This window comes from Phyllostomus hastatus, unplaced genomic scaffold (genome assembly GCF_019186645.2).
Source record: "Phyllostomus hastatus isolate PE091 unplaced genomic scaffold, TTU_PhHast_1.1 phas_scaffold_78, whole genome shotgun sequence".
Classification (NCBI taxonomy): Eukaryota; Metazoa; Chordata; class Mammalia; order Chiroptera; family Phyllostomidae; genus Phyllostomus; species Phyllostomus hastatus.
The window spans coordinates 73285673-73311651 of NW_025334041.1; positions in this window are offsets into that span (position 1 = coordinate 73285673).

A 25979-nucleotide genomic window follows, 5' to 3' on the forward strand; every position below is an offset into this window, starting at 1 on the left:
GTGCAATTTCTCTTCCTTTGTAAATCACTTGTTCCCAGGGCAGTTAGCTGCCACATTGTGAGGACACTCAAGCAGCCAATACAGAGGCCCATGTGAAGCTTCCTGGCCATGCCCACGTGAATGAGTCATCTAGAATGTGAATCCTCCAGCGCCAATTAGGCAATTAGGCCTTTGAATGGCTGCCGGAACTGTGGGTGTCCTGACTTAACCACACGAGAGATTCTGAGCCAGGACCACCCAGCTAAGTTTCTCCTGAATTTCTGACTTATAGAAACTGTGAGATAATACATCACTGTCTGCTCAGAGCTTCTGTGACATGGTGCCATGGGATGCCTGCAGAAACCTTCTCAGCATCCATATGTGTGCAGCCCTGAAGCATGGAGTATCTTGATTAATAGGAGATAAAAGCTTCTCTCTTTCATTGCCTGCCAAACAGTTCATAAGGCTTCTCAAATGGTCCCTCAGAATGAGCAGTAGTTATGCATAGTGATGGTCAGTTTATTAATGCATCTTTGATCATTGACTTTCCTTTTCCCCTGGTTCACTCTGTATAATTCCTCACTCATGTTCCCTGGGATCACCTTCCCCCCAAAATTATGTTACCCTACAAGGTAACATAGAAAAAGGAATGTGACATAACTCAAATCTGATTTTATACACACACACACACACACACACACATTTAGCATCTTATCTTACTTAATGTAGAAATGTTGAAGTCAGGAATAATACTACTCTCTGTACTCTGATTTAACATCATTTTGGAAATATTAGCCAACACATATTATATAAGAGAAAGCATATTAGGTAAGCGATATAATAATTGAAAAGAAGAGATAAAAATGTCTCTTTTTAGCCATTTGCACAGCAGTCCTGATGATCTGACCCTTGCTTCAACAGTTTTTGGACAGACTATAGACTCCCTTCTTCAATATCAAGGCATGACCCCCAACCAGCAAAAAAGAAACTTTAAAACTTGCTCAAGGCTCAGATGATGGTTAGCATTTTTTAGCAATAAACTATTTTTAATTAAGGTGTGTACGTGGTTACTTTTTGACGTAATGCTCTTGCACACTTAAGAGACACAGTATAGTGTAAACATAAGTTTTATATACACTGGGAAACCAAAACTTCATTTGTGACTCTTATTACAACAGCCACTTCATTGAGGTCATCTGGAACCAAACCCACAGAATCTCCAGGGCATGCCTGTGTGCTTTCAAAGGACAGAAAGAGCACCATAAGTTTTCAAAAGGCAAATTGACAAACCGGAAAAAGGTATTTGCAACTTATATCTCAAAGGGCTAATACTCCTAATATATGAAGTGTTCCTGATTTTTAAAATGAAAAAAGTATGTGAACATAGTAGAAAAAGAAATGCAAATGGCAAAGATGCTCAATGTTTTTCATAATAATGGAAGTGCATATTAAAATGATGCCAAGATAACATTTCTCCCCTATCAGATAGGCAAAAAGCCAAAGGTTTGACAACATACTCTGATGCTGAGATGCAGGAGTCAGGCTCTCTCACCTGTCACACAGGCAATGCATAGTGACACAATCTTTATGGAAGGCAATTTGGCAATATCCAGCAAAATTAAATATGTGTTTACCTTTGATTTAGCAATCCTACTTCTAGGAATCTATCCCAAAGGCTCACAGGTAAAATTATGAAATGATACATAAACAAGGAGTTCATTGCATAACTATTTACCATTTTTCTTTTTTGTTGTTGTTCAAGTATAATTGTCTCCATTTTTACCCCACCACGTCCCCACACCCTAACCAATCCCACATCCCACCCTCAAACCTACCCCCTTTGGCTTTGTCCATGCATCCTTTATACAAGTTCCTTGATGGCCCTGCCCCTATTCTCCCCACCCTTCTCCCCTTACCCCTCTGGTCATGGTCAGCTTGTTTTTTATTTCTATGTTTCTTTTTATATTTTGCTTGTTTGTTTTGTTGATTAGGTTCCACTTATAGTTGAGATCATATGGTAAAAAAAGATTGTAAACACTGCAAATGTCCACCAAAAAGGGACTGGTTAAATGTTACAGTTGTGCAATGGAGTAATTTGTCAACGTAAAAAGCAGTGAGAAGATTTCCTATTGCTATGGGCTGAACCATTGCCTCTCAGAATTTGTATGTTGAAGCCCTAACTCCTAACATGGAGGTATTCGGAGATGGAGCCTTTGGTAGGTATTTAGGTTTAGATGAAGTCATAAGGGTGGGGCTCTCGTGATGGGATTACTGCCCTTTTTAGAAGGTACACCAGAAAGCTTACTCTGTCTCCCTACCCTGTGAGGATATAGGGAGCAGACAATCTGCAATATAGGAAGAGAATCCTCACCAGAAACCATCCATACTAGCATCTTGGTCTTGGACTTCCAGCCTCCAGAACTGGGAGAAAATCAATTTTTGTTCTATAAGCCATGCAGTGTGTGGTATTTTGTTATGGCAGCTCTGGCTGCCTATATACCTATCTGCCTCTATGGAGTGATTCCAGGGTATGTTGCTAAATGGAAAAAAGAGGAAGGTAGAGAAGAGTGTGCAGCATGATATTCTTTGGGTACGAAAAGCATGGAAACATAAACATGCAAAAGTATTTGCTGATATTTTCATAAAGAAAAAATGGAAAAATAATAGTCTTCCCCAATCTGTTTACTCAAGAGGAATTCTTTTTTAAAAAAGATTTTATTTATTCATTTTTAGAGAGGGAAGGGAGGGAGAGAGAGAGAGAGAAACATCAATGTGCAGTTGCTGGGGGGCTGTGGCCTGCAACCCAGGCATGTGCCCTGACTGGGAATCGAACCTGAGACACTTTGGTTCGCAGCCCGAGTTCAATCCACTGAGCTACGCCAGCCAGGGCAAGAGGAATTCTTAAAATACGTTTTAGGTCTCAGAGAGCCATGCATAAAAATTATACCTACAGTAGCATGATTATTAAAATGTAGATATAATCATCCAATAATAATTGCAATGCTTTTTGAGTAGAGAATGTTATTTTTTCCTGTGGATTGTGCATTTTACTTAACTGAATAGCACATCTTTTTTGTGTGTGTTTTTTTCCAACCCACAAAGGATAGCAACTGCAATGCAAGTCATGAGTGTAAGTAAAGAAACTTTTAGTCTTTCATTAAACAAAATCTCTACTTGATTATTTTACATTACCCAAGAAAACCTAAAGTCTTATTACAAATTTCTGCTATACAAGATGTTAATGTATGTGCTATATATAGGTTTTTTGCCACTGAAACCTAAAAATTACTTTTTAGCTAAACTTTCTTTAAAATAAATTTAAACTTTCCTTTCTAGACATCAATTGCTTTCTTTTCTTTTCAGAAAAAATTTTAACAGCTTTATCAAGATGTAACTCACATACAGCATGCATTTTGCCCATTGCAAGTGTCTGATTCAGTGGCCTTCAGTATATTCTCAGGTATGTGCAGCTATCACCACAGTCAATTTCTGAACATTTGTATCACCCCAAAAGAAAACCAGACCCTTTAGCTCTGACCCCTTCTTCCTTATTCACCCAGCCCAAGGGCACCACCAGTCCCCTAAATTGAATCATATACTATGTGGTCTTTTGTGAATGCCTTCTTTCACTTAGCACAATATTTTCAGGGTTCATCCATTGTATCAGTACTTCATTCCTTTTTATGGCTTAATAGTATTCCATTGCATGGATATACCACTCTTTATTTAAAAATTCATGACAATGGACATTTGGGTTGTTTCTGTCTTTTGTCTATTATGAGTAATGATGCAATAAACATTCATGTATATTTTTGTGAGTTTTTTTACATTTTAAAATTAATGTTTGAATATAGTTGTCTCCATATTCCCACCACTACTTTCCCCTGCCATGTACATGTTTTTATGTGGACATACATTTTAAATTTTCTTGGGTATATACATAGGAGTGGAATTTCTAGGTCATGTGTTAGCTTTATGTGTAGTCATTTGAGGAAAAGCCAAACTGGTTTTTTTTTCCAAAGCACCTGAACCATTTTATACAATCACTAGTGGTATACAAGGGTTCTAATTTCTCTACAGTCTCACTAACACCTATCTGTTTTTTTCACTGTAGCCATACTAGTGGGTGTGCAGTGGTATCTTAGTAGTTTTGATTTGCATTTCCCCCATGGCTAATGATGTAGAGCATCTCTTTTACTGTTTCTCAGCCATTTCTTTACCTTTTTTGGAGAAATATCTACTCAGAGACTTTGCCTAAATTTTTTAATGTAGTATAATACTCATAAAACCTACCATCATCACCATGTACACGTTATGTGTACAGTTCAATAGTGTTAAGTACATTCACATTGTTGTTCTTTGCCCACTTTTATACTGAATTATTTGTATTTCATTATTAAGTTTCTCACTCCTCTCACTCACCCCCATCTGAGGACCTGGCCTGCAACCCAGGCATGTGCCCCTACAGGGAATCAAACTGGCAACCTTTGGGTTCACAGGCCAGTGCTCAATCCACTGAGCTACACCAGCCAGGGCTTGAGTTAAATTTTTATATGGTGCAAGGTAAGGTATAAATCTAGCTCTTTTGCATGTAGTTATCCAGTTGTCTTGGCGTCTTTTTTTGAAATAATTATTTCCCCATTGAGTGATCTTGGCACTTAAGTCAAAACTCAGTTACCTACAGACAAATGGTCTTATTTCTGATCTCTCCATTCTATTTCATTGATCAATATGTCAATCCTTATGCCAACACTATTCTCTCTTGATAGTGTTGTAGTAAGTTTTGAAATCAGGAAATGTAAGTCTTCCAGCTTTGTTATACTTTTTCAAGAATGTTGTTGCTAATCTGTGTCCCTCTCAATTTGAAATGAATTTTGGAATCAGCTTGTTAATTTTTACAAAGAAGTCAGCTGGAATTTTGATTGGGATTGCATTTAATCTGTAAATCAGTTTGGGGAGTATTGTCATCTTAATAATATTAAGTCATCTAATCATGAACACGCGTTGTTTTCCCCTTATTTAGCTAATTTCTTTCAACATTTTGTTTACTTTTCAGAATATAAATTTTATGCTTTTGTTAAATAGATTCCCAGAATTTAATTTTTATGATGGTATTCAAAATAGAAGTTTTATTAATTTCATCTTCAGATTATCAAAATGTATAGAAAAACAAATTTTTGTATTTCAATTTTGTATCCTGCAATGTTGCTGAACTTGTTTATTATTTCTAATAGTTTTTTAGTGGATTCCTTAGCATTTCTATATATAGCATCTTAAAATAAAAATAGTTTTATTTCTTCCTTTTAATCTGGATGCCTCTTATTACATTTTCTTACTAACCTTGGTTAGATCCTCCAGCACAATGTTGCACACAATTGGTGAGAATGAACATCTTTGTCCTGTTCCTGATTTTAGAGGGAAAGCATCCAGTCTTTGGGCACTAAGTTTGATATTAGCTGTAGGGTTTTTGTAGATAATACTTTATCAGGTTGGGAAGATTCCCTTATTTCCCTAGTTTGCTAAATATTTTTATCATGAAAGGGTATTGGATTTTGTTGGATACTTTTCCTGCATTTATTGAGATAATCTTGTGTTTTTTTGTACTTTATTTTATTGTTATGGTATATTATATTATTTGATTTTCATATATTGAACCAAATTTTAATTCCTGGGATAAGTCCCATTCAGTCATTGTGTATAATTTTTTATATATTGCTGCATTTTGCTTGATAGTGTTTTTATTATGGATATTTATGTCCATATTTATAAGGAATATTGGTCTGTAGTTATTTTTTTGTGATGTCTTTGGCATTAGGGTAACACTGGCCTGATATAATGAGTTAGGAAGTGTTCTGTCTCTTTTGGAAGAGTTTGAAAAGGATCAATGTTAGCTCTTCTTCAAACACATGGTAGAATCAACAGTAAAATCATCTGGTTCTGGGCTTTTCTTTGTTGGAAGTTTTAAAAGTACTGATCCAATCTCCAGTTATAAATTTATTAAAACTATCTTTTTTTAGTCTATTTTTGCAGTTTGTAGCTACCTACAAGTTTGTCCATTCTGTCTAGGTTATCCAGTTTGTTGGCATGCAACAACTCATAGTGTTCTCTCATAATTATTTTAATAATATTTTTGTAATATAGTTAGTAATGTCCCTCTTTTCATTCATAATTTTAGTAATTTGAAACTTCTCTTTTTTCCTTGCTCAGTCTAGCTAAATGTTTGGCAGTTTTGTTGATATTTTCAAAGAATTAGTTTTTGGTTTTGTTGATTTTCTGTATTTAAAAAATTATTTCATTTATCTCCATTCTAATCTCTGTTAATTTCTTCCTTCTATGTGCTTTGGATTTAGTTTGTACTTCTCATTCTGGTTTATAAGGTGGAAGACTCAGTTATTCATTTGAGATCCTTTCTCTTTTTGAAGCAAGCACTGCTCTAAGAACTGTTTTCACGGCATCTCACAAGTCATGGCATATTGTGTCTTTGTTTTCATATATCTCATAGTACTTTTTGATTTTCTTTTTCATTTCTTCTTTGACCCAATTGTTATCTGGGACTGTGTTGTTTAATTTTCACATACTTCAGAGTGCCCCAAATTTCTTTCTGTTATTGATTTCTAATTCCATTTCATTGTACTTGGAGAACATATTATTTCTATCCTTTTAAGTGCACTGAAGTTTGTTTTATGGTCTAGCATGTAGTATATCTTGAGACTGTCCCATGTGCAGTGGAGAAGTTTTGTTTTGTTATTGGTAGGTCTATTTAGTGTTCTGGAGTTGTCTGTTAGGTCCAGTTGGTTTGTAGTGCTGTTCAAATCTTCTCTTTCTTTGCTGATCTTCTGGCTCATTGTTCTATCCTTACTGAAAATAAAGTATTGGTGTTTCCAAATGTTATCATTGACTTGACTGTATCTCTCTGCAATTCTATCATTTTTTGCTTTATGTTTTATGGAATTTTGTTGTTAGCTTCAAGCATGTTTATAATTATTATATCTTAATGAATTGTGCAGCAGCTCTGGACAACAGAAACAGAGGTCTCAAATTTACAAGTATCACAAATATTAAGGTGTGATGTTTATTGGTGAAATCAGCTGGCTCATCAGTAGAGATGTCTGTAGAGATGTTATTGATTTCAGCATATTACACAAAACCTCTTTGGTATCATGTGATGTCATCAACACAGTGCCTCATTCTATTTTGGGGAAAACAGCCTTTCTATATTCTCAGTCATCTCTAATTTTACTTCTGGCATCATTAGATTCTCATGAACTACATAACTTTTTCTTTCCTGGGCAATAAGTCCTACTACTAAATAATTTGCTTCATGAGCCTTTTCCAGTAGTAATTATTTACAATAATTACTTCCATCACTTGCCAAATGGCTGTTATTTGTAGTTAAGCATCTTTTAGTTTTGGAGCCTGCTATGACTAAATGTGTCCCCTCAAAATTTCTATATTAAATCTTAATGTCCAGTGTGATGGTATATGGAGGTGAGGCCTTTGGGAAAGATTAGGTCATGAGAGGAGCCCTTATGAATGGGATTAACACCCTCATAAAAGAGACCTTTCCCTCGCCCCTTCTGCTATGTAAAGGAAGTTGTCTGGGAACCAGGTTCTCACCAGACACTGAATCTGCTCGTGCCTTGAGTTTGGACTTCCCAGCCTGTAGTATTCTGTTATAGCAGTCCAAATGGAATAAGACAGAGTCATAGCTGAATGTGTAACTTGCTCATTGAAGATGATTCACAAGGAAACAGACACCCCGAATTACTGGCTCACGTAAAACCTATTCGTAAATATCTTTAACAATAAAGATGAATTTTTTCATGTCCATTGTCCCTTAGTGCATTGAAATGACTCAGAAAACCAAAAATCTTCACTACTACCTTGGTCAAAAATGTTTGTAAACCACCCTGGCTGGTGTGGCTCAGTGGACTGAGCACTGGCCTGTGAACCAAAGTGTCACTGGTTTAATTCCCAGTCAGGGCACATGCCTGGGTTGTAGGCCAAGTCCCCAGTAGGGGGCATGTGAGAGACAACCACACATTGATATTTCTTTCCTTCTTTCTCCTTCCCTTCCCCTCTCTCTGAGAATAAATAAAATAAATAAAATAAATGTTTGTAAACCTAGGCCTACAATCTTCCTTTTCTTTTTTATACTGTATCTTCAGAAACCACCATACTGGCTTTGACCAGTGTGGCTCATTTGGTTGGGCGTCATCCTGCAAAGCGAAGAGTTTCTGGTTTGATTCTCAGTCAGGGCATGTGCCTGAGTTGCAGGTTCAGTCCCCAACTGAGGTGTGCACGAGAGGCAACTAATCAATGTTTCATTTTCACATCGATGTTTATCTTCCTTTTTCTCCCCCCCTCTAAAAATAAAATATTTTTAAAAAATCATCATTTTCGGTGAACTTCCGGCTAAGATGGAGGCACAGGTAGACACACTGTGCCTCCTCACACAACCAAGATAGGGACAATTGAGAAACAGAATAGCAACCAGGACTGACAGAAAATTGAACTGTATGGAAGTCAGACAACCAAGAAGTTAAAATAGACCCATTCATCCAGACTGGTAGGAGGGGCGGAGTCGGGCAGCTGGGAGCGGGTTGAGGCTCAGAGAGCACTGGGACCAGGCACGTAAGGCTTCCGGGGTGTGCAAGACCTCAGTGGGTGGACCCTGAGCGTGCAAGTGGCAGCTGGCAGACCCCAGCCTAGGGGTGGCATGCAGCAGACCCAGCGAAGCTGGAATTGTGAAGCAAGGCACTGTGTGCAACCCAGGATCACAGCGCCAGGAAACAGAGCCTTGGGACATTGATTGAAAACACTTGTGAGGGTTGAGGCGCAGGGAGAGAGACCCAGCCTCAACAAAGAGGTCCTTGGAAAGTTCCACAGGGTGCACAAGCCCACATACACAGGAGTCGGCATCAGAGGGGCCCAGTTTGCTCAGGGGAAGCGGCAAAAGGGACTGAAGTCCAACAGAAAGCGGAGCAAGTGCCATTGTTTCCTCTTGGACTCTGCCCCCACATATAGTGTCACAACCCAGAGACTGGGGTGCCCCACCCTGGTGAACACCTAAAGCTCCACCCCTCATATGTAACAGGCTCGACTAGACCAAAGTGGCGGGGGCGGGGGGGAAGATGGCTCAAACAGAATTGTAAGCCCCAGAGTGAGTACTTTAAGGGACCGAGAGATAGCCAACCTATCAGATGCACAGTTCAAAGCACTGGTGATCAAGATGCTCACAGAATTGGTTGATTTTGGTCACAAATTAGATGAACAAATGCAGGCTACAATAAGAGAAATGAAGGAAAATGCACAGGGAACCAATAGTGATGGGGAGGAAACTGGGACTCAAAACAATAGAGTGGATCAGAAGGAAGAAAGAAACAACCAAACAGAAAAGACTGGAGAAATAAGAATTCAAAAAAATGAGAAGCTTAGGAACCTTCACGACATCTTTAAACAATCCAACATCCAAATTATAGGGGTACCAGAAGGAGAAGAGGAAGAGCAACAAGTGCAAAAGTTATTTGAACAAATAATAAAGGAGAACTTCTCCATTCTGGCAAAGGAAATAGACTTCCAGGAAGCCCAGGAAGCTCAGAGAGTCCCAAAGAGGTTGGACCGAAGAAGGAACACACCAAGGCACATCATAATTACATTAGCCAAGGTAAAAATGGAGAGAATCCTAGGAGCAGCAAGAGATAAGGAGACAGTTACCTACAAAGGAGTTCCCATCAGACTATCAGCTGATTTCTCAAAAGAGACCTTGCAGGCAAGAAGGGGCTGGAAAGAAGTATTCCAAGTCATGAAAGGCAAGGACCTACATCCAAGATTTCTCTATCCAGCAAAGCTTTCATTTAGAATGGAAGGGCAGATAAAGTGCTTCTCAGATAAGGTCAAATTCAAGGAGTTCATCATCACCAAGCCCTTATTTTATGAAATGTTAAAGGGACTTATCTAAGAAAAAGAAGATAAAAAGCATGTATAGTAAAATGACAGCAAACTCACAATTATTAACAACCACACCTAAAACCAAAACAAAAACAAACTAAGCAAACTAGAACAGGAACAGAACCACAGAAATGGAGATCACATGGAGGGTTAGCAACAGGGGAGTGGGAGGAGGAGAGAAGGGGAAAAGGTACAGAGAATAAGTAGCATAGATTGTAGGTAGAAAATAGACAGGAGGAGGGCAAGAATAGTCTGGGAAATGTAGAAGCTAAAGAACTTATGACACATGAACATGAACTAAAGGGGGGAATGTGGGTGGGAGGGCATGTGCAGGGTCGGGGGGAATGAAGGGGGTAATGGGACAACTTTAATAGCATAATCAATAAAATATATTGAAAAATCATCATATTCTACTCTCAACATGTTTGTAAAAAACAAATGCAAGTGCTAATACAATGTAAACCTGAAGGATATATTAAAATACCTACATGAGGAAATTGAAAAAATAATATATGTATCATGATACACATCACTGCTACCATGCAATATACATTTTGAAATATTTAAAACAACTGCAAAATGACAGAGGTGTACAGCTAAGTTGCTGCACTAAAAATTCCTCCTTCAGAATGAAATTTTCCTTCTTATATTCTATTAAACTAGTAAAGTTTTTTTGCCCTGTGAACAAGATAGCAGTGTATAAGGACAAGGGTTGGGAAAGGAAATTTGAGTAGGAGATTATGGTGTCTTAAAATAGGTCCACAAATTTTTTGATACTTTTTCCTTCAAAAGGTAGAGCCTAATCCTCCTCCCCTCAAGTGAGCTATTCTTAGTAATTTGCCTAATAAATAGCATATGGCAGAGGTGACAGTGTGTGATGTTCAAGATTAGGACATACAAGGCATTGTGGCTTCCTCCTCACTCAACTCTTGGATCACACACTCTGGGGAAACTAGCAGCCATACTGTAAGGGTGCTCAAACAGCCCTATGAAGAGTCCCCCATGATATGGAACTGAGGCCTCCTTCCCTTAGTCAAGTGAGGAAGCTATCCTGGAGGTGAATCTTCTAGCCCCTGTTAAGCCTTTAGATGACTGAATCCCTGGCTGACATCTTGACTGCAACCCCATGAGAGACCCTGAGCCAGAACCACCTACCCAAGCTGCCCCACAGAAACTGTGACATGAGAAATGTTGTCAATTTCAGAGTGATTTGTTATGCAGCAATAGACAACAAACAGATTAGAGCTGAGATCAACCTTTATCAGCGGTCTCCTCTATCTTCTGTCAAAATTGAGAGCGATCTCAATCAAATGAACTTAGTATTACTATTACTGCCAAGAATGTCCCATTGATCAAAGCATGGTCCAGCCCAGATCCAAAGGGAGGAGAAATGGACTGCACCTCTTGAGGGGAGAAGCTGCAAAGTCATATTGCAAAGCAGCATGCATACGGCAGTGAGAGGCACTTATGATCATTTAAAAAGATCTACCACAAGCAGGGACCTCATTATGTCAGAAAGCACAGTCACTGTCAAAGACTAATGGAGGTGTTTCAAAAGGATGCAGGAGACAAACTGAAGGAGCTTCCACTGCCTAAGGTGGGATGATTGGAGTTTGCTTCAAAATACCCCAGGGGGATAAAAAGTTGGTATGAATACATGAAATAAGATTGGCAGAATGTTGAGAATAGTTGAAACAGACTGATGGACACATGAAGGCTCATTTTAGTAGTCTCTTTACTTCTGGTATATTTGAATTTTCTTTAAGAATTTTTTAAAGGTTTATCTTATTCTCATTGGAGAGAGAGGGGAAGAGAGAGAGAAACAGAGAAAGAGAGAGAGACAGAAACAGAGAAAGAGAAAGCAACATCAATTGGTTGCCCTCCCTTCACACTAGGCTCCACTGGGGGAGGAATTGGCAACATAGGCATGCTCTCTGACTGAGAACCGAACCAGTGACCTTTCAGTTACGTGACAACACTCCAACCAACTGAGCTACCTGGTAGGGGCCTTAATAAGAATTTTTTTAAAGTTACATATATTCAGAATAAAAAAATTAGAAAGTATATAACTATAAAAAATATAAAATTATTAGTTAATACCACCACTCAGAGGTATGATTGGTAACATTGGGTCATTTTTTCAGGCTGTTCCCACACATATTTGCAAATCCTGACCCCTCCAGCTTTGCTCAGCAGTGTCATTGACCATTGGTAAGTGGACAGGGCCCTCTGCTACCCTCTGGGGCGATGCCCTTCATGGTTCCCCATGAGAGAAGCCACTTGCTTGCACACTGGCACCTGTGATCCAGAGGCTCTGACCTTGATGTTGTGGTTTTGGAGCACACATCTGGAACCATTTTTTTTTTACATGACTGAGGATCTCCTTTGGGTAGGTCCCTTCTGGCCTTCACTCAGGCTTCCCCTTGAACTTGTTTAGGTGCCTATCTCTGCATAGTCTGTCAGGCCCTCGTACAGAGAAAAAGAGCCGTGAATATACCATAACCCTTACTTGAATTCAGCCTTTCCTAAATACACACTGCACATTTGGAGAGACCGTGTCCCTCCTTTTTCTATCATTGGGTAATGAGGAGACGGAACTTAAAACATTTTTTAAATTTGGATTTATTTTGCCAACCTCACCAAATCAGGATCATACCTTATTTTTTTTACTTTACATATTCTGAAAATATTTTTATGTGCCATGAAGTATACTTTATAATGTGATTTTTAGTGCTGGCATACTTTTCTGAAGTCTGCATGTTATACATTCAATGATTTTTCCACAGAATTTTTCACAATTCTAAACAACATTTCAGTGAATGATCTTATAAATAAGCTTTCCACCACCTCTCCATTTCCTTAGGATAGGTTTCTAGAAATGGGATTCCTGAATCAAGGCACTTGAACATGTTAAAACTCCTCATGGGCATGTGTGTGATGATTTTAAACTTTTATTTTGAAACACTGCATTGAACAATAATATTTGAAATAACAATGCACTATTGTTGATGTGCTATGTGAAAAATGGCATCTCCCTTTGAATTGCTTTTGAGTGCTGGTAAACCATCAAAGCATTTTAATGATTTGGGGGAAAGGTCAGGAGACATGAAGGGAGAGATACTGTGAAATCCTTCTGAAAGATGACACCTTTGACCTGTACCCAGCTTCTGTAGGGCTGGCAGGTGTGAATGGTAGAGCATGGAGCCAGACAGACTTGGGCTTGAAGTCTCGCACCTTCAAGTAACAACCTCAGGCAATTTCTTGCCCATCTCTTCGCCTGTGAGGATGGAGTCATGTGAGTCCTATACCCCCTTGTGTCCTGTGGCGATCTCACGAGGTAATCCACACAAGGCTGAGCTTTTGCCTGCCCTGGAGTAAACATTCAACAACATCACTGTCAGGGTCGTGACATGTATGGACATTTGGAAATATGCCAAAATGTTAACAGAGATTACTGCTAGATGGTAGTATTTTGTGCGATTTTTGGTTGTTTTATTTTTCTTACCTTGTCTGGTGTTTTTGAAGTTTTTTATATCGATAGTGTGTTATTTTAATGAAGTCAAAAGAATTTTTAAAATGTTTTTTAAAATGCAGCACCTTCTAGTTGAAAGCCCTTAGTCCCCAAGATTTGTAAATGCACTCTGTACTAAGCTGCCCCCATCCCAGCCAGCTGACCCTCACCCCACCTGCAGCTGCCTGCCTGGAGGCTCAGTGGGTTGCATAAGGCAGTGTCTCAGGGCCGCCTGCCAGGTGCACAGCTGTGACCCTCACAGCTTGAGCTGTTCTCACTACAGAGAATCGAGGGCCTGGCAGACTAGGGAGAGGGTCTTGCTGGAGCTGAGCAGAGATGAGGGAGCCAAGAACTGCTGTGGTAGCCCCAGCCCATACGGTTGCACCATCTGTGCCTCTGGCCTGGGAATCCCCAGCAGGCCTTGGATTATTTTTAGAATTGATGGAGGCCTTCCAGATCACCTAGCCTTCAGTTCAACCTAGGCTGCACACGAGAATCATTCAAGATGCATCTTAAAACAAACAGATGCTTGGGCCCCACTCCAGACCTATTAGCTCAGGATCTTGGGAGGTGGACCCAGCCATCAGCAGGTGACTCTGATGGACTGAGTCCTGGAGGTCAAGCAGCATCACCTGGCACACTGTAGGTCTTGAACCTACAGCTGGGAGTGTAGCGCAAACCGACATTGTCCTCCCTTATATACTGAGAGAGGGCTGAGTGATTTCCAAAGACTTCCTCAGACATCATGTCAGTCCACATACATGGGGTGAGGAAGGCATGCAGATATTATCTCTGCTTTGAAGAACAGGAACTAAGGTCCAGAAGAGTGAAGTGAATTGCAAGTCTGAGGTGGAGCCAGAGCTAACCTGACTTAATTTCCAAGACATCCAGAGGGGGCACCCTTCTGAAGGGAGCCACTCAGGTAGGAGTGCCTGGGAGGGCTTGCGTTCCTGAGCCCCAGCCCAGACCCACTCTATCAGCACATCTGGCTGTGGGAGAGGGTGTGTGCAGTTTTTGAAAATTCCTCAGGGGATGGTAATGGACACTAAAGTTTGAGTGCCTCCACTGTGGTGACCCGAGACTAAATAACAACAGTATATGCCCATGTAACATTTCACTTTAATTGTGGGAATCAAGACTTCTAAGTGCAAGGTGGCTGAGCAGGAGAAAACCTCAAAGAAATTGTAATTAATATTCTTGGAGAAATAAGATACTACATTTATTAAGCTAAAATAGGATGGCATTTAATTTTTTTTAAAAAATGACAACATTGGCCCTGACCAGTGTAGCTCAGTTGGCTGGGCGTCATCCCACAGAGCAAAGGGTCACCGGTTTGATTTCAGGTTGGGACACATGCTTGGGTCCCCCGTTGGAACACATATGAGAAGCAACCGATCAAGGTTTCTCTCTCACATAGATGTCCTCTCCCTCTCTGCCTCCCTTTCGAAAGAAAGAAAAGAAAAAAGAAAAGAAAGAGAGGGGAGAGGAAGAGGGAGAGAGGGGGAGAGAGAAAGAAAAAAAAGCAAGGAAGAAAGAAAATATTGAAAAGCAAAAGGTAATGAAAACATACTTACAAAATTCTGAGTGACAAGACTTTTTAACCCGAGAACTTGGCTGAGCCCAATTATCAATTAAATGTACATAAAACATAAAGATGTTTTTAAACTTACAAAGTAAAAAATGAACCAGTCAGCAAATAAGCACACAAAAGAATGTGTCCTTTCTCAGAGAGCCACTGTGCATCACACCTAGAAACAACCAGGTCAGACTGGAGCAAGAAGTCAGAGGACAGAGGACTCCAGGAAGGTCCTGGGAGAAACAATGGAGGGGATATATTCAACCCTGTGGGAAAGTCTCACTAAGAGGCATTGTGTGGAGCTGCAGAAATGTAGAAGGCTGGCCACAGATTTGAGGAAAGCTAAACGAATAAGAAAGAATGAAGCAAACACAAAAACTGTATTAGAAAGGAAATGCAATCATAACACTCTACCTGGCTGAGATGTGAACAGTGTTTAATAGACATAATAGTGGAAAAACTGATTATCAGTTTTATCAAAAATTGTGATATATTTAAACGCTAGAGGAATGAGGGGAAGAGTGGATCGAGAGGGCTAATGTCCTTTTCTGCCACAAGGGGAGGTCAGTGAATAATGAATGAGTAATGATAAGTCAGTTAATAAGAGACTGCAGAATGTGGGTGTTACTTAAAAATATAGAGGTAAATGCTGACCAAAAAAAAGAAAGAAAACTATTAAAAGTCATTGTCTCAGACCTGGCTGGTGTGGCTCAGTTGGCTGGAGTGTTGTCCCATAAACTGAAAGGTTGATGGTTTGATTCCTGATCAGGGCATATACTTAGATTACAGGTATGATCCCTCATTGGGGCACATACAGGAAACAATTGATCAATGTTTCTTTCTCCCTCTCTCTTTCTCTCTCTCCCTCCCCTATCCCTCTCTCTAAAAATCAATGAACATGTCTTCGAATTAGAATTTAAATAAATAAATAACTGTGGTTGCCTCTAGGAAATGAGGGAGGTGAGAAAAGGCGAGAGGAGAGCAAGCAGACTAATTTTATTATAGACTTTTAGCTACTGTTTGGCTTTTAAAACTAAATGCATGTATTACTTTTGTTTTAAAAAATCTCATAGCCTCCAAAATAATTCCAATGTTTGACCCAATAGCATCATTGCTTGGTTGAGTTTCAGAAAGAAAGAACATATTTGCATCACATACACCCAATCAAGATTTGTAGGAAGACTATGTAAACAACTCTTAAATATCATCAAGATGGGGCGGGGACCTGAATCCAAAAGAAAAATGGGCAAAATACATAAGCATAAACCCATGAGTGGCTCATAAATACATGAAAAGTTACCTCTGAGCACTTCTAATGGCGCGGACCCCAGAGTCGGTAGTAGAAACAAGTTAAGTTCAGTCAGGAGGATAGTGTGGGTGAGCGGACAGTTGAGGTCCACCAGCATCCCTGAAGGCTGACACCGTGAGGACTTGGTAAACACGTGTTTACAAACCTGCAGAAGAGAATCTCAAGAATGGTTGTGCAGGAGGCAGCTTCTGAAGCGGTTCCTCCTGACCCCCACCCCCTGGTATTCATGCGCTTGTGTAATAACCTCCAGTTGAGCACGGGCTAGACTCAGTCACCTAATTCTAACAAAAAAATATGGCAAATGTGATCAGATGTCACTTCCCAGGGTTACAAAAGAATGTGACTTCTGTCTTGCTTGAATTTTCTCTCTCTTTAGTTCATCTCCTAGCTGGCTCTGATAAAGCAAGCTGCCATCTTGTGAGTTTTCCCACGGAGAAGCCCACACGACAAAGAACCAGGAGTGGCTTCCAGCCAAAAGCCAAAGATGAGCTGAGGTCCTCGGTCTGATCCGTGAAGAACTGAATTCTGCCGACAGCCACGTGAGGAAGCTGTCGGAATTAAGGATTAAGAATTAAGGATTAAGCTCTCCTTAATCAAGTCTTCAGATGAGACCATAACCCTGGTCAACACCTTCACTGCAGTCTGTGACAGACTGTGAGGCAGGGAACTCAGCTGAGTGACACGCAGCAACTGTGCGGTAATAAATGTTATTGTTTTAAGCCGCTAAATTTTGGGCGATTTGTTATGCAGCAATGGACCACTAATACAGAGTTTGGTGACTGGGAATGGGGCAGGGGGCTGCTGTAACTAATACCTGAAGATATAGGAATGGCTTTGGGACCAATTGTTGAGCAAAAGCTGGAAAGATTTTTGAGGAGCATATTAGAAAAAGCCTAGACTGCCTCAACAAGTTGTTAGTAGAAATCTGGACTTGGAGGAGGCTGCCAGTACAGGCTCTAAGGAAATGAAGATTATTGTTGGAAACTAGAGGAAGCGGGTAGTCGTTACATAATGGCAGAGAGCTTAGTGAATTGTCACCTGCGATTGTGTGGGAGGTGGACTGTGTGCCAAATAAACCTGGTGTGTAGATGAGGAGACTTCCAAGTAAACTGTTGAAGGTGCCTGCTGGTTTCTTCTTGCTGCTTATCGTAAAATGCAAGAGTGAGATAAACCAAAGGAAGAACTAGTAAACAAAAACAGCTAGGACCTGATGGTTTTGCAAGTTCTCAGTCTCTCTCGATGGCAAACTGTGCTAAAGTTAAGAAATGACTGCATAGAAACATGGTCTGGCAATAAAGGCAAGGGTGTGGCTCTACCTCCCTAAGACCTCAGTTGGATGAAAGGGGCAGAGAATCCAGTCACATAAAAGGCCCTTTCAAGACACTAACAATGTTCCTCCCAGATCCTTTCCAATCAAACAGTAGGGCTGTCAAAACTTTAAGAGCTCTGTCCCCCAGCAGGAGCCCAAGGTATAACAACACTAATCATAAAGAGATCTGCAGAAATGCTTTTGTTAAAGGGAGTGAACCACAGTGAAATTCACGGGAGACCCACAAAGTTTTTGAGAACCATGTAAGCAGAAACACTGTCAGCTTGGCCTGAAAGGGGCAGAGATGTAATAAATGAAGAAAGGCTGTTGGACTTCCAAATTTTCCTAGAAGGATGAGGGCTGGGAAAACTATTCAGGTGCAAACACGCACTGCCTTTCACGGTGAAGGAAGGATGGGCTCAGAGGCAGAGCAAGGAGCCCACAGGACACAGCCTAAGTCACGGGAATTATTCCCAGGCTTTGAAACATGACCGGGGAACTTGTGACATCTAGCCAGCTACATTTCGGAATTTCTGTGGATCAACGTTTTCCTTTGCCTCTCATTTCCCGTTTCCGAACAGGGGTGTCTGTAGGGGTTATTCCGTGTCTGCCCCACCGCTGCAGTGGGGTGGTAGTGGGGACAAATAGCTCACCTCTGGTTTCACAAATCCGCAGATGGCGAGGAACCATATTTGAGAACTGGAACTATAGCTGTATTCAGACCTGATTCAGATGATGAAATTCTGGTCTTAGAGTTAATTCCATAACAGGAGCAGGCTTTGGGGGTCCTTTGAGAAGGAGTGAATGCATTTCACACGTGATAGAGACATGAATCTTTGGAGCCAGAAGGTGGACTGTGGTTGGTCTCTGAGCAGTCATGTCTCACGTAATCCTTTCTCCTTGAATGTGGGCTACAGGACCTAATAATCCTTCCTGAAACCAAGAACATTTAAACACAGCACTGCAGACCTAGATGCTGTGGCTCACGGCATGACCCTGCAGCAGCAGGTTCCCTCAGAAGAGCAGAAGGCAGCAGTGCAAGCCATGACACCCCCAGGAGGCTCTGGAGACGGCTGCTTCTCCCGCCTCTTGTGGCTTCGTGCCTCCTCCCAGGTTTTCTTTGCTTGTCCTGTGGCAGCACTTCCTGGTCTGTCCTTAGCCCCTAAGCTTTGTGCTCTCCCTCAGAAATGCCACACTCAGCGGGGAACCCTGAATAGTGAAATGTCAGTGAAGGAAAACAGTCCGATTGTTCAGGGGCCCTAGCTCTCCTTGGAGCCCAGGATCCTCATCCCCTGGGGGAGAGGTGGTGCCGACCCCTGCAACATTCAGGGGTCGGCACCTGCAGTCCTCGGTCACTGCCCTCCTGGCCAGACTGGCTGCCACCATGCCTGGCATCTTCACTCATCAGCCTCCTCCTAATACAAAGGTTGTGCTGGGAGTCAGCTGATTGACAGCTGGAGCTCCTTTGGGGCTCATTAGGGAAGCTGGGTGGGGGAACTAGGAGATCTCAGGCTCCCCTGCCCGGCCCAGAGCCAGCAGTGGGCTGGGAGCAGGGAGGGGACGGGGCAGATATTCCTGGGCTGGATGTCCTCTGCATCGTGCCAACTCCAGGCCCAGCTGTGCCCGCTGCCCGAGGTGAAGTGCGCTCCCAAAGGCCCAGCAGCCTGCCTGGAATATTCAGAAGTGCCAAAGCCTCCCCTCCCTGGGCCTGTGGGTCTCCTCGGACCCTCAGCATGTGCCCTTCACTACCTGCCCTTCTAGACACCCGCAAGTTGCTGTGTACCACCCCTACTCTTCTTCCTCCTTGTGCAGAGCCTTCTTCCCCAGCTTCCCAGTACTGCGACCCACTGGGCCTGACTGTCCTCACTTTGACTTGCCATTTTAGGCTCCAAAGAACTGGTAATAGTATATAGTATTAAAAACTAGATATAGGCTCTGTGTCTACATCTCTATGTCTAAACATGGTATAATTTTCCTTTTCTGTTTATACCCTTTTACAGTGTTCAAATCTGGTTTTTGGCTCTTTAGTTACCTTCAAAATCAGTAAAAACAATAGATATTTCCAATTTGGAGGGGAAAGGCCATTGTTTTCACTCCTGGTGATCAAGAGCTAGGACTGTGGAGCCAGACTGCCAGGACCCGAATCCCCATGCTAGATGGTGACCATGGGCAAGACACCCAGCTTCTCTGCTTCAGAGTCCTCGTGTGTGAAATGGAATGAATCCTTGTTACTCCCCTCAGAGGGTTGCTGTGAAGACTAAATAAGTTAATGTGTGTAAAGTGCTTACTGATAAATGGTGAGGCCTAAATAGAAAATTATTCGTTAAATAAAAAACTTAAATTGAGCTCAGCGGCCTTCGAAAGGCAGAACAGTCAAGGCCCAGTGGCTCTCATCTGAGCCCTGACTCCCGTCTCTGTCCACCTGCTTCCGGCCCCTCCTCCCCAGTGTGCAGGTGTCTGATGTGTGTTCGATGTGGCTGCCACTCCACGTTATTGGCCCAGGACACCACCGAACCCTGAAGCCGCAGCAGGTCCTATGTGCCATTGGACACCTTTGTCCTCTGTCTCTGACTTCCACCCTGCAGAGCAGCGGGGCCTGTGGACAGGACACCACACCCCAGCTGCCCTCCTGCCAAACTTTCCCATGTCCCTGAATTCTTCTCTGTTCTTCTGGGGCCACCTTGGAACCCCGAGACTGTCTTGTCCCTGAACCCTGGCTGTAACTGCCTGATTTTCCAACAGCACCAAGTAAGGCCTTTAGCTTGACCAGCTGTGCCAACCCTTCGCCATGGGGCTTGGTTCAGGACCAAGTCCCAGCCACCCACTGCCTCCTTGCTTTTCTGGGTGCAAAGGCTGCCTCTCCCTGCCAGTGAAGCCTGCTTTTCCTACCAACCTTGATATCACCCTCTCCCAAACCCGCCCTGATTCTGGTAGGACAGACATGGACTTGAGGATTCACTCAACACTCGACCGGGGCAGAAGGATCTGCTTTCGAGTGCTCTCAAGTAGCTGTCTCCAGGCTGTGGGACTGAGGTTCTCAGTTCCTCACGGGCTGTTGGCCAGAGGCCTGCTGCAGCTTTTTGCCATCTGAACCTCTCCATAGAGCAGCTCACAGCATGGCAACTGGCTTCCTCTGGAGCAGGCAAGTAAGGGAGCAAGAGGGAGTCTTCAAGATGAAAGTCAGTTGTTTGTAACCTGTGATACAATAAATGTATCTGTTTGGTCTTTGTCTCTGGTTCCTGACACAGAGCTCCTAAATCCCTGGAAATTTCCTGAGTGATAGAGGAGAGAGGAGCATCTTCTGTTCGTGAGGCAACTCTTGGCAGGCCCCTAGACAGACGGCTTCAGATGGGTGCTGGTCACCAGAAAGACCAACACGTGATTAGGAGGCTGGAACTTTCAGGCTCCTAGTCTTACCTGCTGCCTTCCAAGAAAGGGAGAGAGGCTGGGCATTGAGTGAATCACCACAATCAATCATGCACACATCATACAACCTCTGTAAAGCCCCTAAACGACGCGGTTCAGAGGGCTTCTAGGCTGGTGAACACACAGAGGTGCTGGGAAGGTGTCGCACCCGAGGAAGGCCTGGAAGCTCCGTACCCCTCCCCCATACCCGGCCCTATGCATCTCTTCCATGCGTCTGTCCTGAGCTGTATCTTTTATAATAAATCAATAGTAGTAAGTAAAGAGTTTTTCTGAGTCCTATGAGCCATTCTAGCAAGTTATCAAATCTGATAAGGGACAAGAAAATGCTTGATTTTTATATGGTTTGTCAGAAATACAGGTGCAACCTGGGATTTATGACTGGCATCTGGGGGAGGAAGGAGGATTGGTTTTGTGGGAATGAGCCCTTACCTGTAGGGTCTGCGCTAACTCCAGGTTGTTAGCATCAGAATTGAATTGGATTGTAGGACACCCAGTTAGTATCAGAGCTAGTTGTCGGTGTGGGAAAAATTCACATATTTGGTTTCCGAAGTGTTGTGAGTAAAAATAGCTCATAACCTCACCTTGGTTAGCAAGGAAAAGAAATAAAATGCATAAAGGTTAAAAAGGAAGAAACAACTGTTCCCATTGTCAGATATCCTGAGGGCCTGTATCAAAAATCCCGAGTTCTCTATAAAAGAAACTCCGTGAACTAATAAGTGAATTTAATGAGGTCAACACACAAAAAGAAGCCATTTTGGCCCTGGCTGGCATAGCTCAGTGGATTGAGTGTGGGCTGCGAACCGAAGTGTCACAGGTTCGATTCCCAGCCAGGGCACATGCCAGGGTTGCAGGCCATGGCCCCCAGCAACCGCACATTCATGTTTCTCTCTCTTTCTTTTTCCCTCCCTTCCCTCTCTCTAAAAATAAATAAATAAATAAAAAAGAAGCCATTTTCCCATGTGCATGTGAGGTACAAGTGGAAATGAAAAAATTTTTAAATAATGCCATTTATAATATTCAAAAACGGAAATGCCCGGCTATAAACTTAACAATATGTGTAAAGGATATATGTGCTGAAGAGTACAACATTCTCTGTGGTGCAGGTTATTAAAGAAGATCCACATGAATGGAGAAGTGCGCCATGTTCATGGATTGGCAGGTTTAACATAATAAAGATGTTACTTCTCCTGAAATTCATTAAACTCAATACCAATAAAAACCAGGATTTTAAATAAATATAGACAAGATGATTCTAAAATGGGCACAGAAAGGCAATAGCTCACACAATCTTGAAAAAGAAGAATAAAATGGAAAGAACTACAATGCCTATTTTAAAGCTAAAATAATCAAGGCAATGTGCTATTAGTGAACATTTACACACACAGATCAATGAAACAAAATAGAATGCAGAAATTGATCCATAGAAATGTGGAGATTTGGTTTTTGACACTGATGCAATGGAGGAAGGGTAATTTTTCAACAAATGATGTTCAAACAATTTCATATCCTTACGAAAATAACTTTGGCTTCAACTTCATGCCTTATTGTTTTAATTAAGTTAAAATCACTACCGAGACAACATTAGAAACTTTTGTGCATCAAAGGACACTATCAAGAGAATAGAGACAATCAACAGGATGAAAGAAAATACTTGCAAATCATATACATGATAGGAGATTAATATTGAAAAGATATAAATAACTCCTACAACTCAACAACAAGAAAGATCAACCTAATTTAAAGATGGGCAAAGGACTTAACTAACCATCTCTCCAAAGAAGATACTGCAGATGGCCCATAAGCACATAAAAAGATGTTTAATATTACCAGTCATTAGAGAAATGTAAATCAAACCCATAATGAGGTAATACTTTGCATCCATTAGGATCACTATTATTTTTTTTATGAAAATAGGAGTTGTCACTGAAGATGCGGAGACATTAGAAGCCTGGTGCACTCCTGCTACAAATGGAAAATGCTGCCACTGCTGTGGAAGACAGTGTGGTGTTTCCTCATAAGTTAAACATAGCATTACCATATGATTCAGTAAATTCACTTCTAGATAGATGAAGTTTGGATATATAATTTCTAGGTACATAATTTCTGCAAATTACCTGGAAAATAGAGATATTTATTGAAGAAGATACAAGAAATATTGTGCATAGGATAATGACACCTCAGTCCCCTTCAAAGTAGGCACCTTGGGGCCTCACACAGTTCTCCCAATTGCCATCAGCTGTCCCACTGCATTTTCTTAAATCTCATCATGGTCTGAAATCTCTTCCCTTTCTTTTTGTTTTAATATATTTTATTGATTATGCTATTACAGTTGTCCCATTTCCCCCTTTCTCTCCCCTCCACCCTGTACCCCCTCTCCCACCCACGTTCCCCCCCCTTTAGTTCATGTCCATGTGTCATACTTATGAGTTCTTTAGCTTCTACATTTCCCATACTATTCTTGCCCTCCCCCTATCTATTTTCAACCTACATTCTATGCTACTTATTCTCTATACCTTTCCCCCCCCCCTCTCCTCCTCCCACCCCCCCCCCTGCTGCTAGCCCTCCATGTGGCCTCCATTTCTGTGGTTCTGTTCCTGTTCTAGTTGTTTACTTAGTTTCTTTTGGTTTTGCTTTAGGTGTGGTTGTTAATAATTGTGAGTTTGCTGTCCTTTTACTATACATGTCTTTTCTTTATCTTCTTCTCTTAGATAAGTCCTTTTAGCATTTCATAAAATAAGGGCTTGGTGATGATGAACTCCTTTAACTTGACCTTATCTGAAAAGCACTTTATCTTCCCTTCCATTCTAAATGAGAGCTTTGCTGGATAGAGCAATCTGGGGTGTACGTCCTTGTCTTTCATGACTTGGAATATTTCTTTCCAGCCCCTTCTTGCCTGTAAGGTCTCTTTGGAGAAATCAGCTGACAGTCTGATGGGAACTTCTTTGTAGGTGACTGTCCCCTTATCTCTTGCTGCTTCTAGGATTCTCTCCTTCGTTTTTACCTTGGCTAATGTAATTATGATGTGCCTTGGTGTGTTTCTTCTTGGGTCCAGCTTCTTTGGGGCTCTCTGAGCTTCTTGGATTTCTTGGAAGACTGTTCCCTTTGCCAGATTGGGGAAGTTCTCCTTTATTATTTGTTCAAATACGTGCTCAATTTGTTGCTTTTCCCCTTCCCATTCTGGTACCCCCTATAATTCGGATGTTGGAACGTTTAAAAGTGTCCTCGATGCTCTTAAGCTTTTCCTCGATTTTTTGAATTCTTATTTCATCATGCTTTCCTGCTTGGTTGATTCTATCTTCCTTCTGGTCCACTGTATTGTTTTGAGACTCAGATTCCTTCCTTTCACTATTGGCTCTCCTCCGTATATCTTCCTGTATCTCTTTTATGGTAACCTGCATCCTTTCATCTAAATTGTGCCCAAAATCAACCAATTCCGTGAGCTTTCTGATCACCAGTGTTTTGAACTGTGCATCTTATAGATTGGCTATTTCTTGGTCGCTCAAAAGGATGAGACCTGGGGAACTGATCTGTTCTGTTGGAAACATGTCTTATGTCTTTCCCTTTCTCTCCTTCCCCCCCCCCCCGGTCTGGTCGCTCTTGTTACGGTGGGGGGCGGAGCCTTAGGTGTTCACCGGGGCTGGGCACCCCAGTCACTAGATTGTGACGTTATATGTGGGGGTGTGGGCGGGAGCGGGGACGGGAGGGAACAATAGCAGTAGCTCCGTTCTCCTGGGCTCAGACCCTTCTCTGGGATCCTGGGCTGCGAGCTCTGCCCTGGTCCACAATCGCTGCCTCACTGGGTCTGCCAGCCGCAGCTTGCGTACTCAGGGATCACCGCTGCATTCTTGCGCCCCAATGGCTGTCGCTCCGATTTTGCGCCAAATTTTCCCCGACCTCCGTGCGCCGCCGACCCATGCCAGCCCCACACCCGCCCGGCTAGTCGTCTCCTACCAGTCTGGATGTACGGGTCTACTTCAACTTCTTGGCTATCCGACTTCCATTCAAATAAATCCTCTATCAGTTCTGAGTGTTATTCTATCTGTAAATTATTGTTGTTCTAATCTTTGTTGTGCGAGGAGGTACGGTGTGTCCACCTATTCCTCCATCTTTGAAATCTCTTCCCTTTCAAAGGTGATTTCACTTTTGTGAAAAGCCAGAAGTTGCAGGGCGCCAAATCTGGGCTGTAGGGGCTGAGTCACCTGGGTGATTTGATATTTCACCAAAAAACTCTGCAGGAGACATGATGTATGAGTGGATGCGTTGTCATAATGAAGCTGCCATTCACCATTTGCCCACAGGTACAGCCTTCGGAATCATCTGAATAGTTTCTTCAGAGGAATGTTCAAGCTTCATGCAAAATTTGATACAGATTTTTTGCTCTATTTGCTCAGTCATTTTGAGTGTGAGGGCCACACAGTACACATGTTCACTCAGAGCATCTACCACCCTCACTGACTAGCACAGTGAAGTCATCATTGTTCACTCATGCACAGTGCCCTCTCCTTGACTGCCAGGCTACATCGATGTGGTGCAAACTGTTCTCATTATATTAACAATGGTTAGGCATTTTCTGGACAGCCCTTGTATACTCAGAAGATTTGAAAGTAGGGATTCAAACAAGTCCTTGCTCACCAAATATTCATAGCAGCATTAATGACAATAGCCAAAGACGGAAACAATACAAATGTCAATCAACAGATGTGGACAAAATGTGGTATACCTATACAATGAAATATTATTTAGCCTTAAAAATAATGAACTTGTGGACTTCCAGCCAACATGGAGGTGTAGGTAGATACACTTTGCTTCCTCATACAACCTAAAGGTCAACAACAAATTTAAAAGCCAAAATAACCAGAACTGCCAGAAAATCGAACTGTATAGAAGTCTAACAATGGAGGAGTTAAAGAAGGAACGT